This window comes from Octopus sinensis, linkage group LG12, assembly GCF_006345805.1.
Source record: "Octopus sinensis linkage group LG12, ASM634580v1, whole genome shotgun sequence".
Lineage (NCBI taxonomy): Eukaryota > Metazoa > Mollusca > Cephalopoda > Octopoda > Octopodidae > Octopus > Octopus sinensis.
Genome location: NC_043008.1, coordinates 41,656,138 through 41,676,296, shown reverse-complemented (window position 1 = coordinate 41,676,296; position 20,159 = coordinate 41,656,138). Strand labels below are relative to the sequence as shown.

The window sequence follows — 20,159 nt, the reverse complement described above, 5'->3', positions numbered from 1 at the left end:
ACAACAACATCGATAGTAGCAATAATAATGATAATGATTACTAGGCAGTGGTTCTCATGGATTCTGATCTTAACTGATTGGAAGGGTTATCATGTATATGTTTTCTCTTTGTATAAAAGATGAGTTACAGCAAATATTCAACTCCATACCACAGATTTGCTTCTCAGTAGTTTGACCATAACCAGTTGAGCATTTCCCTTAGTGATTTATGATATGTGCGTCTCCGATCACAAGCAGACATACTGGAGAAGCATCATAGCCATGTGTTGAGAGGAATTCGTTGGGGTTTGGATAATTCACCTCTCTAGACTTAGCTGTTTCGTTCGTCATATTTAAGCAGTCCTTATTCAGGGAGATTTTGAGCGAGATGGTCTACTCGACCTGGAAGTACTCTCTGGAAAGGACATTGAAATGGTACGAACACAAACCAGATGTCAATGACAGTAATAAATATAAGATCTTATGCTATGTTGCAATCTAGTGTGATTCAGTGATTGATGCCCAGAGACCAGACTTTGTTGTAGATAATAAAATGATGAAAGAAACTAAGATCATAGGCGTTGCTATACCTGAGAATGTATGAGAGAATATAAAAAACCAAAAAGGATTGAAAAGTACCAGCCGCTAAAGGATGAGATTGCATGAATGTGGGCAATGAAAGACGTAACTGTCATCCCAATAGTTGTCGGGGCACTGGGAGCAATAACAAGAAGACTTGAGAAATCAGTTGGTAAAATCGGGATTGACATGAGGATAGAACTAACTCAGAAAACTGTTCTATTGAGGATAGCGAGGATTTTCAGAATTTATTCTTGAATGTTAAGTATCGTGGAAAAGCACCATGTGAGATGCTTGACAAGTTGCTGCCCGCTTTTGAATTCATTTGTTGTAATTCAATCGTTGTTAATGGGAACTTTTGAAGCTGAGTGATGTAGCGGTCTTTAATGTTTAATGTCAGAGTTGATAATTATAATACTAATAATAATAGTTATAATAATATTATCATTAGTAGTAATAATGATAATAATAGATTCAAATTTTGGCATAGAAAAAGCCGTCTTTGAAAGGAGGGTGGAAAGTCGATTACATCGATCTAAGTACTTAACTGGTACTTGTTTTATCGACCCCGGAAGGATGACAGGCAAAGTCAACCTTAGCAGCATTTGAAATATGAACGTAAAGAGGGATTAAATGCTGATAAGCACTTTACCCGGGGGGATAACAGTTTTGGCAGCTCGCTGCCTTATACAACAAAATCAACAATAACAACAACAACAACGATAGTAACAATAATAATGATAATGATTCCTAGGCAGTGGTTCACATGGATTCTGATTTTAACTGATTGACAAGTTGTTGTCCGCTCTTACAAAATTAACCGGAGCAAGTGAAATCAAGGGCTCCGAGAAGTGAGATGGAAATAATAATAATTGGTATTTTAATAGTATTAGTGGTAGTATTTCATTCCACGGTATTCTCTCTACTCGATCTCTCAAATAATTACACATAGCTTAATTCAGAAATTACACACAATAATCTGGAATCTATCTTTCTCCTCCAAACTTCCTATTATAATTACCCTGCTCACAGTTCACTATATACTAGGCCCATTGAGCCTTTTTCTCCTTCAGTGGGACACCCCTACAATAATTTTATGTTTATGCCTTTAAACTATTTCAGCCAAATATTTATCACTTCCTAATACCTGGCAATGGTTCACTTATTGCGTCTGACCAACTAATTGTGTTCATATGATATTTAATATGCTGCATCGGTTTATTACTAAGGCGAACTTATAGTAAATATTCTCGTTTTGCCTTCCATTCTATTGCTAAATACTCCACTATTTTCTACGCTATTGTCATTGCACACTTTATGCATCTTTTTTTCTGATTCTTGATAAAATCGTTCTGGATTGAACCCTTGTTGTTTGTTCAGTGACAAGAAACGTAGTCGCTTTTCATGCGACAGATTCTTCACGATTTAAAGAGCAACGAGTGTTTCTTGCATACTGCGTTTTGTCAAAAAAATGTTAAACCATCATAAAAATGCCTGGTACAAAGAGGGCATAGGTAAAATTAAGACCTGTTACAAAAACAGTAAAATTTTAAACGACACGCATATTTGCCATGAAGTTTAACCATCAAACATTGTAGGATATTTCAAGACCATTTTCATTTCCTCCTGTGCAATGTTTTAAAAGCTATATAGTTCGCGGTGTTCAATTGTTCTGCTTGGTTGAATGTTAAAGTACGTAGAAAATTTGGTTTCCCAGGTTTATTTAGAGCCATTTCTGATATTAAATTATCTACCTTAGTGAAATGTTGGCATCCTTTTTCAAAGTGACCAATGTAATTAATTAATTCATTCATTTAGAGTTCAGTTAAGAATATTGTACATGTAACTTATAACTGGGACAGCTAGAGTGTTGATACCTATTATTTTGGGTCGACCAAAGCCTTGTGAGTGTATTTCGTAACTGAGTTTTTATCATTTCGTAATTATCTCTAAGTCTTCTTGGACTTCTATATCTCTTAAACTATCTTGGATTTCATGCCACTCTGCTTTATCATTATGCTCTACAGATTGGTCCAGGACTCCTCTCCAGAATACCTTGCTTTCCTCTCCATCTGGTATCATTGTGTATTGTATTTGGCCATCTAGTGTTTGAAACAGTTTCTTCTGATTTGCTTCAAAGAATCTGTTTTGCATGAACTATGATCATATGTGTTGTTATATCTCTCCGGTTTTGCTTTGATTGCTACTACTCTTTATTTCAACTCTTCCAGTATCATATCATAACCTTTATCTCCAATTCTGTATGTTCTTTTCAGTATTATTCTTATGATTTCGTTCTGCATATCCCCTCTTCTCAATCTATCAACTTGTCCTAAATGGTTCCTTAACTTTGTTTCTCATAAAGTCGTGTATGCCAGTATGGTTCTTTACCTTCTGTTTGTTCTTTTCTTTAGCATCCAACTCTCTCTGCAACAACCATAGCTGCAACTCAATTAATCTTGTTATTTTCAGTTATATTTCTCGTCTGGAATACTCCAAGAACCGAATCTATCTTTTCGGTTTCAAATTTGAGCTTGCGTCGGTCAATGTACCCTAATATATCGCCACAGCGTCCTCACTTTGTCTTGTTGGTAATCAGCGTATTCTTGTGATATACCTCTTCATATTACTCCTGCTTCATTTGCAGAGATTCTTTTACTTTTACACTTTGCTCTACTTCTTACCTGCCGGCTTTCATTTTTCTGTTCTCACTGTGCACATTACCTGTTGGTGAAGTATTATTTCTATCTTCTACTTTTCCTTTTATCTCTTTTATTTCTATGTCTGTTAACCACCCTTTTACTCTTATTGCTCTTGCCTGGTCGGCTAATCGTTGCTCACTTGTTTCGAAAAGTCCTATCTCATTCCATTTTGCTTTCATTCGTTGTCGGAATCCCTTTCTGCTAGGTTCACTTCTGATCCAGCATTGAATTACCGTTTGGTTAGCCTCCTTATCACACGTTTTTCTCTGGCTCTGGCTTTGTTTACAACCAGTCATGGCATTCAAACGATCCCTATATGATTACCCCCAACAAATACCAGATAAACTACCCACACCCAGATATGTCTCTGAAAACAATAATCCTCTACTTGAATGGGCTACGGTTCCCCAGAGCTGACTGTGTATCTCTTCCAGGTGGTGCTATTAAATTAGTAATCTAATCTATGCTATAACCTTTTCATGAAAGCATGACAACGTGGGTAGAGGCTGATATCTTAACATTTCTGATGGCCTTAAGTATAAAAACCAATTATTAAAGATTTATATAGAACTACATTCAGAGTATGTCTATAATCTATTGTGTTTAGACCTCAAACTGTTCCGTTTTTTAGATGCAATGTTTTTTTTTACTAAAGCACTCCGAAGTTAGAAAAATCAAAAATGTGCAACAATCTCAGTCCCATGAGTATTGGATAATGGATTTTCAATTGTGTAAAGAAACTGGTTGTGATGGTTGTAGTTTTGACGTTGATTGTGGTGATCGTAGTTTTGACGGTAATTTTGGTGAAAGCAGAGATAGTGTTGATGATTATTATGGTCCAGATAAGTATAGCTGTTGTCATTGATGTATTATAACTGCTTCAGATGATTCCTGTTTTTAAAGGTTTACTTTTTTCAAAATCAAATGGCTGTGTTATTTTTTACCCCTGCCAGTTAGGTTGCGTTTTGCCGGTTATGTTTTAGGAAATTGGGCGATTTTCAGCATGTGTGTACAAGGGTGGAAATGAGCTGCTTAGCGGAGGTCTGCGGTGTTTTTCTAGTTATCATTATTATTAAGATGGTGAGCTTCCAGAATCCCTAGCGTACCGGACAAAATACGTAGGAGCATTTTGTCCGTACCTACATCATGAATTCAAATGCTGCCGGGGTTGTCTTTGCCTTTCCTCGTTTCAGGGTCGATAACATAAGTACCAGTTATGTACTCAGGTCAATGCAATCGACTTTCCACTTGCCCCGAGATTGTTGGCCCTCTGCCAAAATTTGAAGACATTATGATGATTATGATTATTCTGTTATTCTGCTACTTATTTCAGTCATTGGACTGCGGCCATGCTGGAACACTGCCTAAAAGGGTGTTAGTCGAAGAAATCGACTCCAGGACTTATTCTTCGTAAGCCTAGTACTTCGGCTATCGTTTCTTTTTCCGGACCGCTAAGTTACGGGGACATAAATACACCAGCATCAGTTGTCATGCGATGGTGGGGAAACACAAACACACATACAAACACACGCATATACACACACAATCATACATACATACATACATACATACATACATACATACATACATACATACATACATACATACATACATACATACATACATATATATATATATATACATACATACATACATATATATATATATATATTACATACATATATATATATATATATATATATATATATACGACGGTTTCGGTCTTCTTTCAGTTTCCGTCTTGCAAACCCAATCACAAGGCTTTGGTCGGCCCGAGGCTATAGCAGAAGACACTCTTGCAAGATGCCACGCAGGAGGACTGAACCTGAAACCATTCGATTGGGAAACAAGTTTCTTACCACACGGTCATGCTTGATTAATATTATGATTAAAAATCTTCTGCTATTGCTCATGTTTCACACCACATGAGCTTGCTATTATAATGACTCCGGATCTGAACAACGCACCGGATTTTCATAGAATGTTAGCATTTATTTCTCATGTGTAATGCAGTCAATTTTTTTTGCTCTGGCAGAATGATTGCCTGACATTTGGAGTTTATTTTGTATTAATGGAGAAATTCAATATTTTCGTTTTAGTAGACGACATTCTTTGATCTAGATCTCAGGGTCATGATATTAAGTTAAATTCTCAGCTTCCATTTTATAAGAAGATTAGAAATGTCTTTGATCACAAGATCAATGGAAAAGCAGATCTTCGCCTTTCCACCGTGGATCACCATGCATGGTCGCTCGGCGTCCATCGTTATAGTTCTCTTACCACACCATCCAAAGACGACTTCGTTTGTTATGCCACTGATATTAATGAATGAGTATGAGACGTGTTCAAAATCAACTCACAGCGATTGCATACTAGTTACCGATGTTCATATATGAGTGAAAATAGATTTCCTCCTTATTTATATTGTCTGTTCCTTCTCGAGCCACGCCTGGCTCATGGGGCCGAGTTCCCGGTTTCCTTGGTGTATAGGTGCCCCACCTGGACGGGACGCCGGTCCGTCGCAGGTGGACTGCAAGATGCAAGGGGAAAGAATGAGAGAAAATTGTGGCGAAAGAGTCAGCAGAAGTTCGCCATTACCTTCTGCCGCGTGGAGCTTAGGTGTTGCGCTCATAAACACACACATCGTCCAGTCTGAGATTCGAACCTGCGATCCCTCGACCGCTGCTCTAACAAGTAGGCCATGTGCATCCGCTCATTTATATAGAGTTATATAATTGTATAGTCTCATTGTTGAACCTATACAAATCTGTTCAATGTGCCTGTGCTACTAAACAATCCATTCTATGACATGCGTTTGTCAATCTTTACCTTATATGTTTAAATTCCACCAACATCGACTTCACCTTTCAGGCTTTCGGGGTCGATAAAATAAGTACCAGTTGAACACTGGAGTCGATGTAGCTGATTTACAAACTTCCCCGAAATTGCTGGCCTTGTGCCAAAATTTGAAACCGATATTACTCATTACTTTTTTTGTCATAATGTGTTCGAATGTCACGCTGTCAAACGGAAATAAGTTTATTGATCACTATTCTTATTTTTATCTGATGTACTCAGACACACAAAGCAGTAATACTGTGAACGAGTAATAAAAAGTAACAAATATGAGAGAGAGAGTGAGAGAGAGAAAGAGGTAGATAGATAGATAGAGAGCGAGAGAGAGAGAGTGAGAGAGAGAGAGAGAGAGAGAGTTGACTAAGTTTATGAGCTGCACTTAATATCCAATACATTGCTTCTAACATTGTAAGTAATCTGAATCTTAATTTCTGGATATTTCTCTCCGCTGAGGTGGGCGTTATTGTTTTTTTAAATTTTCTTTTTGTGATTTCTCTAAATTCAGATAGAATAAGATACAGTGTAAATGCTACAAAACTTTTATATTTTCTGCATTTCGGAAAATAAATTTTTTCATTTTCAATAGTGTAATTTTCTCTCTCAGGTAAATTTTAATTTTAGTCTTGCAGTCATATCCCTATTACTGTAAAGAAGGGAGATAATTTTATGGCTAGAAATACGCTGTTAAGTGATATAATTAACATTATTATATACAGCAATACAGCAGTTGCCTCTCCTGATACCATTAGCTTTACTATATGAACTGACATTAAGGATATGCTTTTTTGTAAATGAATATAAATTATGGAAAAGAAGCAAAAGTAAAAAGAGCTAAATAAATGGAAAAAAGTAACAGAGGGAAGAGATAGAGTGACAATTCGAGAAGTACAACGTGACTGAAAGCAAATGGTGCAGTCTAATGCAGTTACTGAGACATGGAATAATTAATGAGAAAATTATAGTTTCCAATTTTGTCACGAGGGCAGCACTTTTGGGGAGTGGATGGGTCGATTACATCGATCCCAGTGTTCAATTGGTACTTGTTTTATCGACTCTGAAGGGTGAAAACAACTTCAACCTCGGCGGAATTTGAACTCAGAGCGTAATGACGGACGAAATACCGCTAAGAATTTCGTCCAACGTGCTAACGATTCTGCCAGCTTGCCGCCTTAATTAATGAGAAATAATAAAATAATAAGAGACAGGAAGAACTGCTCTATCGCATTTCTTCACGATATGATCACAGACAAAATAATGCAAAAATTATTGTAGAATCTCTAAAAATAGAATGAAAAAAAAGGAAACGTATCTTTAATGTTTTCATCTGCTGCTTGTTTCTGTCATCAGACTGCGGTCATGCTGGGGCACGACATTGAAGATTTCTTAATCGAATGAGTGTACATCAGTGCTTGTTGCATATTTACTTACTCTATCGTCATCTTTTGCCGAAACGCTAAGTTACGGGAACGTAAACACACAAACACCAGTTGTGAAGTGGTGGTGAGGAGGGGCAAATACACAAGCGCGCGCGCATAAGTCAGACATCTTTTAGTTTCCTTCGACCAAACTTACATGGCTTTGGTCACTAGCCCAATCTGTCACGCATTGAAGTTGAACCATGTGGTTGGAAAGCGCTTATATTCGCCGCACTGAAATGGTGATATAAATGTGATTGTTCTAAATGTCAAGTATAAAATATATGACCTGAAACTCCATGTTGTTTCACAACTCTGAATTTTTGAATGAAATTCAAAGTTGGTCCCATTCAAGTACATTCTTGATGGCAGCCTTGTAATGTGAAACAGCTTGAATTTTCCAAATGTGTAAGAAAGCCAAAATTGAATTTTTTTTGAGCTGAGCTGATATTGCAATGCACTTGGTTTATTGAGGAGCTCTGAATTTTGTTTAAAAATTCGGAGTTTCAGTTCAGGTGCAGTGACATTGACAAATACCAGGCGAGGGAGAGATAGATATAGAGAAAGAGAGGCAGAGAAAGGGAAGAGTGAGGGATAGAGAGAGAGAGAGAAAGCGAGAGAACATGTACACAGAGATGAAGAGCTGAAGTAAACAGGCGTATACGAAGGTGTTACAAATTACTTCTGTCAAATGGCTTAACTTCAATAAGACAGCGTCTATTTACATGTGTGCTAAAGACGTTCAAACTGCTCGGTGACTACTCTCTGTAGCAGTAAATGAACTTTGACTAATGTACAAAACACTTCAATTACCATCTGTGAATAACAAATTCAATTTGTGCACTGGCTCATATTTCTCCAGGAAACTCTACTGGAATTTTTAGTTTGTAATTGTAAGTCGTAGAAAGAATGAAGCAGGCACATTTGTTAATCCAGCAAAAATGAAATGATAATAGACAAACTTTTTCTCATTTCGAACTATACAGAGATCTCTCAAGTTAAATCGCATGTTGTGTTTAAACAGCGAAGCTGATTAGGAATCTGCATACGATAAACATTTATAACTAAATTTATGCTTAATTTTATATTAATACTCGTGTAATATTGTTTGTGAAATCTTTGCGTGTTTATTAGAATATATCATTTTGGCTCTATTTTACTGTATGAAGCACTCATGGATATCTATCGACAAAAGATTTAAACATCGGTGTAAAAACAAACGTGATTTCAAACAAAAAATGTATTCTGGAGCATCTGTCTTTTATTTGCATAAGAAGTGTTTCGAGTGTTGCTGGAGGTGGTTTAGAACATAGTTTGTTGTTTCAGTCTGTACTGTTTATATCAGTTTTCTTTTATTTGCACAAGTGCTGCCTTGTCATTCCTACTCTTGTAATATTGCAGTGAAACATGAGCGGTGCTTTGTAGGCATTTAACCAAGGAAGGTATATAATCGGCCAAAGTCAACCTAGCATCTGCACACGTATGGGCAGGACATTTTTAAAGAAGATTTGTAAAATTGTTGAAGCAACTCCCCTTTACAAACAACATTTATCCAAGGGAAATGCAAGTAATTCTGCCGATACGGCTTCGGACTAGTGTTATTGCAGGCCTTGCTGACAAAATATAAAGGGCTGGGAATGATACCATATTGCATTCAATATGACCCTCTAAATGTTCTGCTTGTTTCGTGCCTTGCAGTGAAATCAAAGCACACAGCAAAGCATTTTATCCAATAGTCACTAATGTTATAAAACATTTACTTTTAACAATGTTGTCAAATTTTAGCACAATTTTAGCAATTTCGGTGAGACGGTAAGTCTCCTGAACTCAACTGGTACTTATTTTATCGACGGCGAGAGGATGAAAGGCAAAGTCGACCTAGGTGGAATTTGAACTCAGAATGTAAAGACGAGTGGAATGTCGCTAATTATTTTACACGGTGTGCTAACGATTATTTTAGCTCACTGCTACCTTACATTTTCTTACAGTAATGTCAACAATTTTATCTCTTTTACAAAACCATTTCACGTAGTCTAAAATAGATAGCAGAGGCGGAAACTGCTGCCTTAATTATTTTCAATATTTCGTTTAAGGTTAACGCTGGAATTCATAAAATCTATAGCCTTCACTTGTTAAAGCAATTGAATCTTTTCTACAATAGATTTATGGCCTTGGACTAATTAAAAAGAGAGAAAGAGAGAGAGAGAGAGAGCGAGAGAGAGAGCGAGAGAGAGAGAATTTCACAGACAGTATTGTATACATATCTCGAGCACTTTTGTTTGTATTTAGAAACAAAATGCAAAACAAAATGCAAAACAAAATGCAAAACAAAATGCAAAACAAATATTCTAAGATGCATTCAGGCTGATAGATTTTGGTTTGGTAAAGTGAAATCAGAAAATAGCTCGTATGCTATAGGTTGATTGACACAGCTTACATGAGATGCAGCTTGGTTAAGGTTAGAAACATATCAACTCATAATGACAAAGATACTTAAAGAAGTGTTATAAATATTTATGGCCACACTCACCTTTAATGGTTTGTTTCTGTTTCTTTATCTTATGGTTGTTGTTACCATTTTCAATGCATTTTTGTTAGTATTTCGTTCCGTTTATAGTTTCTTTTCAAAAGGTAATTTTTTTTATATGATGAAATATTAAAATTAATGAATAAATTATGATAGCAACAGAAATATTTAGAACTGTGTCATTGTTCACCTGATTATCTCCAGTTTATACATTTCATTTAATTTTACAGCAAGTTTGCGATTCGCTGGGTCAGGATAAGAAATAAGGCATTGAGCACGGAGGGGTGGAACACAAGTAGAAGTACTTTGTAGCAGTTAATTATGTTGCCAGTTCAAGCCCCACTGGGGTCAACTTCATATTTCCTATTTTCGTAATTAATAGAATAATTGTAAGTCATGTACTTAGGTCGTTTCGAGACACTGTCCAGATTTTCTTATTATCTATGACTGAACAGAGCGAACTATGAATATACATACATTAATACACACACACACGCACACACGTACAAACACCCCCCGCACGTACACACAAACATACATAAGAATACAAGTACATATAAATGCACGTACTGTCGCGTATATATATATATATATATATATAAGAATTTTTGCGAAATGAGATTAAATAACCAAGGCTGTGTAGATATTAGAACATTTATAGATAGAAGGTCTTACAGCTGTTTCCAGGATATTTATTAATTATACCCCTTCATCGGAGACGGTGTTAGAGGATGGTTAAGTAATAGTTAGTTTAGATAGGATACATCCTCTCACACCGTCTCCGATGGAGGGATATAATTAATAAATATCCTGGAAACAGCTGTAAGACCTTCTGTCTATCAATGTTCTAATATCTACACAGCCTTGGTTTTTTTTATCTCATTACGCAAACAATTCTTATATACACACGCTGACATATGACCAACGTTGAACCCCTTATTCGCAAAATTACCGAACCTGGAACACAACTATGGTACCTCTATAGCACTTATTCAGCATTACCTGACACCTTTGGGTCTCGATGACACCATTACCTCTTATAACCTAATATATATATATATATATATTGTTTATTTTATGTACTTATAATTTTTTAAACGAAGTTTCAGAATAATGTAATAATATCGAATTTTGACAGAAATGTGTAACGGCAGAATTAACAAGAGTTTGAAGTGATCATATCAGTAAAAGCCATCTTCTATTTTCATTAGCAAGATATTTTAAATATTTGAAATAGTTTTTTGTTGTAATTACGTGAATCAATATTAATTCAGATTCATTACAATATATCTGTACTATAAAAAAAAAATCATAGACTTTTTGGTAAATATAATGAATTCAGTACTGTTAGCATTATGACTAACTTTGACCAGTGGCCTGGAGAAAAAGAATGCTACTGATCTGGTGCAGTCGAACACAGGAATGCAAATAATGCTTGCATTCAACACATTTTCATACGTATTCTAGACATCTCTCTGCATCCATTCCTTCTTAAAGATGATCTATGTATATTCGTTCAATAGGAAACCCTATATATTAGGTTGTCGGTTAAAAAGCAATTGGGCAAATGCTTTAACAGGAAAGCAAAGGTATGATCAAAGTTACTGATATAAATGTTGGCTACCGAAAAATTAAAGAGACCATCGACATCAAATGCGTGAAACCGGAGATTAACAATCCCTATGAGCGCTGTGTCCTTTACTGCTTGATTTCATCTCCAAAGTCGCAATGACTTTCTTTTGTAGTGTTCTATTCTTTTATTCCATATCACCATTTTCCCGCTCTTTGTTTCCGTGCTGAGAACTTGAAATACCAAAATGCATTCCTTTTAATCATTCGCTTTGGATATTTTACAATATTATACACCCCCCTACGACAGGAATAAAAATAAAAGATATATCTCTGCAAGCGATGAAAAGAAGTTCTTTCAATGTCACTGATCATAGGGGTATAGTTCGTAATATATCAATGCGGTACTCACTCGTATGGGTATCTACATATATGCTTCAACGCTTGCATATACCCGCACACAAATACACATACGTGCTTATGCCCATACATATTTAGGCATATATGCTTACGCGTGTGTCTTACCTATCTATATAAGTATGTGTATGTATTGAATGGTGTCTGTGCATAGTGTGTGTGCATGGTGTATGTGCGTGCGTAAGCCAAGTCATTTGGTTTGGGCGTTGTACAAACGATCATAAAGTGTCGGATTTCATTTCTGGAGGGAGCGAGAAATGATTTTTTTTTAGCAGGCATTTCCGTTCATTTCGTTTCCAGTCTACTCAATTGAAAACAAGTACTAGTCGATGTTCCGCTAAGTCAAAGCTGGGAGCGTTAGAGAGTATCTATGTCTTCAGGCATGCGCATAGAACGATAAGCGGAAGCATGGCACAAGATACCGGCTCACACCAACTTGCGAGTAACTGTTAAGCATCATATGCTTCCATATCTATATATCTGAGATTCTATGTATGTGTGTGTATTTCTATGCATATCTACATCTATCTATCTATCTATATCTATCTATCTATCTATCTATCTATCTATCTATCTTTCCATCTGTCTGTCTGTCTCCCTCTCTATCTATCTATACACATACACACATATACACATGTATGAAAATAAATGGCCCTTTAAAAGTAGAAATGCATATGAAATCTATTGCTTTACTTAGAATAGCATTAGTTATTGCAATTTTGAATGTTAATGTTCCATTCTTTGATTATACACAGCTCAAATGTTTTAGGTTTCAATTTTGGAATTCGTTTTCCGCCGTATTTTGCAGGTGTAGTAAAATGTTCTTTCTTTTATCTCTTCTGTCGTTGAAATCAGATACCTTTCAATCTAGATTTTACCTTCGGGAAAAAATGTTTGCAGCGACAAAATTTGGCAACTAAGCTGTCTGGTGGAAGAAAATCATTTGTTGTTGTACCAAAAAGATAGCAACAACGAATGGCGAGTGAGCAGGTGCGTTTTCATACTGTAGCAGTCAAATTATTTTTCTCTAAGTTCAATGTTTCTTCCTTTGTAATTCATTTCCTAAAAGTATAAAGAAATCAAAGTGAAAGTCTTTGTTGATTTTTCTCACCTACTGGAACTAGCTCCTGATGAGCAATACTTTTGTAGTCAACAGAAAAATATATACAATTCCTTCGCATTTAGTCACGGCCTTGATTATCCTGCCAACAATGGTAGCTGCCTTGTTTTTCGAAACCGTAGATTTCGCCTTTCTAGGGTCGATAAAACGAAGTACTAGTCAAGTGTTGGGGTCATTTAATATCGATTAATCCTCAACTCTTAAGATTGCTGCACTTGGGTCTAAATTAGAAACCATGATTATATTTCTGTATCAGAAAGGGTCTTTGGCAGAATCATTTGCGCGTGCCTCAAAATACCCCTGGTTCTTCAGGCCCTGAAATCTCAGAAGAAATCAAGTATGACTTTCAAATCTTTCAGGTCGATTAAATAAAGTACCAGTTAGGTGCTGCGATCAATATTTAGTGTCGACTAATCCTTTCCTAAAAAGTCAATCTCCGTGTAGTTAATAAAGAAACAGCTGTGTGTATATGCTCATCGCTTTTATTATATTAGAAAAGATTACGAGATCAACTGTTAGAATTCTAATCTATCGAAGTGAGTAAATGTTATAACATATAAACCTTAGCAAATCAACAACAAAGCTATTATATGCATTATTCATATTTTATCGTGCTTAAAGTGTGAAAGGAGACTATAAATACCTAAACTTAGATCCGAATAAGCCTAGAATAGAACTCTGTGTGTGGATTTTGCACCAATAATAACTTGCAAATAAACCTCCCTCAAAATAGTACTATTCTTTTACTTCCTTTCTTCCGTAGTGTACCTGTACTTTGGTCTTTACTCGAACCATGCCACTAGTATTATATATTTTGTTTTCACCAGAAAAGATTATGAACCCCTCATTCATGGCTCACACAGGTCGTTTTGGAGGAGAAATAGATGCAGTGACGATCAATGTATCTCGACAGCCCTTCATGGGCGACTGTTATACAAGAAACCGAAAGAGAGAGAGAGAGAGGGAGAGAGGGAGGAGAGAAAGCAAGAGATAATGGGGACAACTTGTGTCACTGCCTGGTGGTAGTCTATTGGCAGATGCTGTCGGAAATATGAAAGACAAACTCTATCTGAGTGTGACTTGAACTCACGATACACCGACTTGAAGCTAGCAATAATTCGCTGCACTGAAATCCCATCATATCGTCATGAAAAAAAATGCTAAACATTTGACAATTTAGTTCTAGATATACAAAAATATGCGACGTTCAAAATTAGATTAACTGCAATAATAATGACTTAACCCGTATCACACATATGTTGGCTTCTGGCACTTCGAATTTCTAATTATGAAAGATAATCTCACCTTACATCTGAATTTATTGAATCAATTTTCCTTCCTTAGGTCTGTGATACACGGGGAGGTTAAATACTCTATCACATTAAGAGGAACATCTAACGAGTAGGAAAATTGCTAACATTTTGTTTTAACTATAACTTTCAGCTTAACAATTTTTATGTCTCCATTTTGATCTTAGTTTAAATTTTCACAGACGTCGTTCACATTTAACGCCAGTTTATACCATTTCGCCGTCGTTCCAGTTGCAATTAATTCGATTTCGTTTGATACACTCCTTCACTGACGTCATTACCCGGCACAGTTCAATAACAGCGTTGTTCTTTGCACTTTAGACGAGACGCAGCTTGCCAACAGGCAGAGTGGCTTCGCTTTTAGCTTTCAGTATTATTTAAATGTGACATGTTAAAATAAATAAGGAACGGTGTATAACAAATGAAAGCCAACCAGAAAACCACCGAGCTAATAAACGAAAACAAGACAAGAACAACTGTTAAATGGAGAACTATGATGATGATGATGATAATATTAATATTAATAATAATAATAATGATAATAATAATAATGATAATAATAATAATAATAATAATAGTAGTAGTAATAATAATAATAAGAAGAAGAAGAACAGTAGTAGTAATAATAATAATAATAATAATAATAATAATAATAATAGTAGTAGTTGTAGTAATAATAATAATAATAATAATAATGATAATAATAATAATAATAATAATGATGATGATGATGAGGATAATGATGATAACAGTAGTAGTAGTAATAATAATAATAATAATAAAAAAATAATAATAATAATAATAATAATAATAATAATAATAGTAGTAATAATAATAATAATAATAACAGTAGTAGTAATAATAATAATAAAAATAAAATAATAATAATAATAGTAGTAGTTGTAGTAATAATAATAATAATAATAATAATAATAATGATATAATAATAATAATAATAATATGATAATAATAATAATAAAAAAATAATAGTAATGATTATTATTATTATTAACTGAATAAAAATAAAATAATAAAGGCTAGAATTCGATTTTTTCAGCGTTACAGATCAATAATCTGATCAGAGTTAAAAGCTGTGAGGACATTCAGGTGGCAGTCACTTTTTGAGTAAAATAAATTTTATTTCTTTTTTTAAACAAGTTTTCTATTCTGCTTTGTCAGTATTTTGTCAGATTCAACAGGCTGAAGGGGCATAGATAAAATAGAGTAACGTAATTGTTATGTTTAACTCGATAGCAAAATAAAGTAAGATTGTTTTCTGAGAGAGGTGTTTAAATTTAATGTCGGTTAAAGAGAGGTTGTCAAAGCGGTTGCATCCTCGCACCTGGACACAACACTTTTGTAATAATACATGTTGAATGTTGTTGGGTTTGACATCAGCACTTCCAATTTTGTTTTCATGTGATTTATATAATTCCTTTCTCTCTTTCCCCACTCGCGCGCACGCACAAGCACATATTTATTCTTATCTGACAAGAATTGGCGATTGTTACCATTAACTGGTATCCAACGTTATGACAGCTGGCAGAACGAATATTCAAATGTTCGAATGTCAGAACGGAAGCAGTAAATCCTGTGGCTTCCTCCTGAATCCGTACAAAATACTCTTTATTTTTTACAGCACACAAGAAGCATGTGACATTCTATTAGTTTTTTTTCTTCTTTCTTTAGACTACATTAGGAACGTAATGTAGTCGCATTAACATGAGAAATGTGGTTGTGGTCTTCACAAACAGAATAAATAACGACTCAAATAAAAAAAATAAATAGAAATAAATATATAAATGAGTCTCCATGTGATTGCAAAAGCTGTTACAGATAGAAGTAAACATCCCTCGAATGACATTCTACCGTTTTAAAGAACGGTGCTTCCTTTGAGTTCATTAGATAATGCATTCCAAGAATTGAACAAAAATAATAGAAACACTTCGTTAAATGGAAGATTAATTATTTATTACGGAGATGGTCCAAAGTTGTAATACATTGAGAAATTGCCGTGCACAGGGTCTGAACGAATGCTAGGGTAATTTTGAACCATTCTTCAAGTAAAGCTGCTTTAGTTCTTTCAGCGACGGTAGCAGAAGAAACTGACTTATTATTTGCTCTTCAAAAATGCCCCACAATTGTTCGACTATATTGAGACCCGTTGATTGTGGGGCCAATAGAAGCGGTCTACTTCACTCGAATTTTGAATACTATTAGCTGTCTGGATCGTACATGAGCTTCCTGGAAGATAGGAAAATATGTTTGTATAATTTGATGAATATGATAATTCTCGCCGTTACCTCTACCATGTAAAACAATTTAGATGAGAAAGAGAATTCTTTGATATCGTTGTTCAAATCAGCACAGAAACGGCGGAGGCAAAACTGTCAAGATTGAAGGCTTCTTTAGATTATCTCCTGACATAAACTGATACTGAACTAGAAAATAAAGTGAATGTTGATTGATCGAAGATGATATTGTTCTGTTGTGCCATTGACCGCTTCCCTACTTCCCTAATTGTGGGCGAAATGAGTCTAAGTATATACTCTAAAATCAGGTTCCATGAAGATAAACCATATTCATTGACTGTACCTTAATTATATTCTTGTCTGTAAGTCTACGAAATTTAATTTATCTCACATAAAGTAATTGTATTTTAAATGTTAGAATTTTTGTATATTTTATTCAGGTTTAATCATATTATGGGACGTTTAAATCACTTGACAGCATCTTACTTCAACTACATAAAAATTGATTAAGCTATACGAATGTATAGGCACAGGAGTGGCTGTGTGGTAAGTAGCTTGCTAACCAACCACATGGTTCCGGGTTCAGTCCCACTGCGTGGCATCTTGGGCAAGTGTCTTCTGCTATGGCCCCGGGCCGACCAATGCCTTGTGAGTGGATTTAGTAGATGGAAACTGAAAGAAGCCTGTCGTATATATGTATATATATATATATAAGTGTGTGTGTATATGTTTGTGTGTCTGTGTTTGTCCCCCTAGCATTGCTTGACAACCGATGCTGGTGTGTTTACGTCCCTGTCACTTAGCGGTTCGGCAAAAGGGACCGATAGAATAAGTACTGGGCTTACAAAGAATAAGTCCCGATTTGCTCGACTAAAGGCGGTGCTCCAGCATGGCCGCAGTCAAATGACTGAAACAAGTAAAAGAGTAAAAGAGAGTAAAGAGTATTGATGAAGTTTAAACTCGGATTGAGAAACATGTCGCCTAAGACGACTGGATCAATAAACGTTATGTGAGCCAGTCAGGTACGTAGCAAAGTGTCGGTGGTAAACTGGAACTTGCACGATATACATTTTGAAAGGAAGAGAAAAAGAATGTAGTATATGTCTATACCGTGACAATTAGTTGTTTTGTATATCAAAGATTCAGTTAAATATTTCAGTACAATATTTCCCGTAGCTATTTAAAAAAAAAGACTCCGCCGGTTACGACGACGAGGGTCCCAGCTGATACGATCAACGGAACAGCTTGCTCGTGAAATTAACGTGCAAATGGCTGAGCATTCCACAGACACGTGTACCCTTAACGTAGTTCTCGGGGATAATCAGCGTGACACAGAGAGTGACAAGGCTGGCCCTTTGAAATACAAGTACAACTCATTTTTGCCAGCTGAGTGGACTGGAGCAACGTGAAATAAAGTGTCTTGCTCAAGGACACAACGCGTCGCCGGGAATCGAACTCACAACCTTACGATCATGAGCCGAATGCCCTAACCACTAAGCCACGCGCCCTCACTCCCGTAGCTATTAGGTTGGATGGATTCCATTTTCTATTAAAGCCTTGATTTCTGGCTCATGTAATATTTACCTGTCATCCTCTCTCTGAGAGTTGCAAAGCTAAAGTTAAAAATTTTAAGACCATATCTTAAAATAGTAAACTAGTCAATTTTTACGTCAAGTAAAGATCGAATAATGCAGGGAATTATCAACTAGTTTGTTAGATACAAGATATATTGTTGTCATAGAATATTACATGCGAGGAAATTATTTTTGCCCGTCACAAACTCATTAAGACCCGGCAACAATAGTTCGATCCTAGTAATGCACAGCACAGATACATTTATAAAATATTAATATATTACTCGCTTTCGTTGATAGAAGCATTACAACTATCTTTCTGACTTCAGAATAAGCTCGAAAACAAATGCCGTGAGTGGTAAAAATCAATTTCGAAATAAAAGCCAATATTGTGAACTTTCCATTAACACATAAATAATATTTATCCGAGATAGTCAAGTCAAAGCTCATAGCTTAAAACGTACCGCATTATATTGTCTTATGTCTTTGCTTAAATTACATTACACTAATTCGTTCAGTGACATTACCAAGATAAAATATGTATTATGTCCATTTTATTGCACAATGATTGACAGTAAATATAACAACTAGCCAAAAGCAACCGGGTCAATGCAATAACAGATACAGCCGTAGGAATATATTATGTGTTTGGTTAATGCACAAAAACTCCGCAGATTCTTGAGCAGATATGATAATGGTTGAACATCCTAACGTTTGACGCAGTATTATAGGTTACGACACTCAGTTGTGAACTTCTCAGCATATCATAGTGATAATAGGAACCAGATGTCAAATTCTGAGGGAACATCATATGATTATTGGATTTCTTTCTTTTTTGATATATATAATCATATCGTACATGCACTGTATGCATATAACTACGTCTAAATATGTATATGTGTATATATACATATTCGTACAATTTTGTGTAAGTTTTCCTATGTTAAGTGCGTATATAAGGATATGTCTATATATATATATGTGGGCATATCTCTGCAGACCTTGTAAGTGTATATGTATGTATGTATGTATGTATGTATGTACGTTACATATCTAGGTATGAACTATATATGTATATATGTATGTATTTATATGCGCATATGTGTATATGCATATATACATATGTGTGTATGTGTGTGTGTATGAACTATATATGTATATATTTATATGCGTATATGTGTATATGCATATATATATATATATATATATATATATATATATATATATATGTGTGTGTGTATGTGTGTGTCAATGTGTATACGTACTTGTGTGTCTGCGCGTATATGTATATATATATATATATATATATATATATATATGAATATATATGTCTATGTATGTTTGCATATGTATCTCAATGCTTTTAAATGCACATATTCTAGGATTTTATGGCCTTAGAGGTTCTTTTTTCATCCGTTTATTCTCTGTCAACACCCTTTTCTCCTCTCTACTATATCCTTTTATCACAACACCAACTCTACGAACATGGAAAAGTCCCTACTTCCCCTCTCCCAACTTGCTCACTTCGACCACATCTCCTACATTTGAAAATATTTAACGTTTTTGATTTCTTCTCAACGTATTCCTTATTGTCTTCTACCTTTTCTCTCTTTCTTTCCCTTTTCAGTATGCACAGGCGTGTGTTCACGTGTATGCGCCTGTGTCGTATATATATATATATATATATATTATATATGTATGTATGTATGTGTGTGTGTTTGTTTACGCATATATATATTTTTTTCACTCCTGTTTTTTCTCACCTTTTTTCTCTCCTTGTTTTTTCTGTGTCCCTTTCTCTAGAAGAGCGTAGGCTCGAAACATAAAAGACTTTTTCTATTTCTGAGCCTTACACTAAT

At 35.3% G+C, this 20,159-nt stretch overlaps 1 long non-coding RNA gene across 1 annotated transcript in view; it reads right to left on the bottom strand.

Annotated features, from left to right (window-relative positions):
* Positions 1-12,699: 12,699 nt before the first annotated feature.
* The window catches only part of LOC118765533, a 97,124-nt gene continuing 89,664 nt past the window's right edge, over positions 12,700-20,159 (bottom strand). Inside the window, exon 3 of the long non-coding RNA XR_005001396.1 lies at positions 12,700-13,106. This is a non-coding gene — a long non-coding RNA (uncharacterized LOC118765533). The remainder of the gene's footprint in view (positions 13,107-20,159) is intronic.